Source organism: Acartia tonsa, chromosome 6 (assembly GCF_053477335.1).
Source record: "Acartia tonsa isolate MP-2025a chromosome 6, ASM5347733v1, whole genome shotgun sequence".
Classification (NCBI taxonomy): Eukaryota; Metazoa; Arthropoda; class Copepoda; order Calanoida; family Acartiidae; genus Acartia; species Acartia tonsa.
In genome coordinates, this window is record NC_137265.1 from 5,551,143 (window position 1) to 5,552,532 (window position 1,390).

Consider the following 1,390-nt stretch of genomic DNA (forward strand, 5'->3'; position numbering starts at 1 on the left):
TCTAATTGGTTGAATGATGTACGCCATCCAATCAGAGCGTAGATTTTTTAAATCCACCAATCACAGATGCCAAAATTAATTAACTTAAATTGCATTTCCGCTTTTAGATAAAGAATTATAGAAAAAACGAATTTTATAAAAAATCCTTAAAATTTGATGCTGATTTCAAATCTCCCCCTAACTTTAAAATTCCGAAAAACTTATATATCTTAATGTATAGGTCTTAAACTTATTACCCTATTTTAGTTACTCTCCCCTATTTACTTCCCTTTTTCTCAAGATGCTCCCTACAAAACATTAATGCATTTCCGCAGGTGGTCAAATTTTGCTATATAATATTATAATTTAGATATTTATTGTTAGTTCATTGTTTTATTATGGCAGAGCCAGAGGCTATTTTTTTTGTGACTGATGAAGAACCTCAAATTATTAGGTAAAAGTTTACTACATTTTTATGTTTAATATATATTTAATTGGTATAAAATAAGGTTTAGGGTTTATAATCAAATTCAATAAACAATAAAAACTAATCTTTTTTTATTTATTAAGGAGATTTAACAATAGAAGTACAGGGATTCAAGGGACAGGACCTCCAAGACCCCACAATCAATATGGAAGTGGGGATATGTCTGACTTGTTGGTTGATGATTTTGGTAGACCAATATATAGAATTGTGACAGGGTCAAGATCGTCACAACAATCCATCACATAATGTTTTTTTTTATTTTAACCTGACAAATATATTTTAATTTAAATCTTAAAAATGCTTTTTATTTTAACCTGACAAATATTTAGGTACTTGCTTACATGTGGTAGACTGGAGCACCGAAACCCCCCCCCCCCCGCTTAGTTTTGCCAAAAATTAAAAATAAGGAGGGGGGGGGGGTAGTTTTTTAATGTCTGGAAAACGGCAAGGAGGAAAAGTGCTCAGCAAGGCAAAGACTTGTCCCCCCCTTAATTTTGAAGAAAATCAAAAATAAGGGGGGGGGGGTAGTTTTTTCACTGCAAAATTAAAACCTTTTACTGGCCCCCCTCCTCCTTATTTTCTGTTCAGGGATACATCAATTACTAAAATCAGTCAATAAATAAGGAAATTATGCCTCAAAACATGAATATCCCTGTAATAAGGTATCCCCTCTGGTATACTGGATTTACTTGATTTACCTCACTCAACTTTCTGGCGTGTTGTACAGTGAAACCCCCCCCCCCCCTTATTTTTGATTTTCTTCAAAATTAAGGTGGGGGGGGGGGGGTTAAAAACTACCCCCCCCTTATTTTTGATTTTTGTCAAAACTAAGCGGGGGGTTAAAAAACTACCCCCCCTTATTTTTGATTTTTGTCAAAACTAAGCGGGGGGGGGGGGGTTTTCGGTGCTCCGGTCTTCACATGT

The 1,390-nt window shown here is 34.9% G+C and overlaps 1 long non-coding RNA gene across 1 annotated transcript; it reads left to right on the forward strand.

The window, feature by feature from the left end:
* The first annotated feature begins 246 nt into the window (after positions 1-246).
* LOC145321661 (uncharacterized) lies at positions 247-764 on the forward strand. Its single transcript, XR_013880363.1, has 2 exons — positions 247-433; positions 550-764. It is a non-coding gene; the product is annotated as an uncharacterized LOC145321661 (long non-coding RNA).
* The last annotated feature ends 626 nt before the right edge of the window (positions 765-1,390 follow it).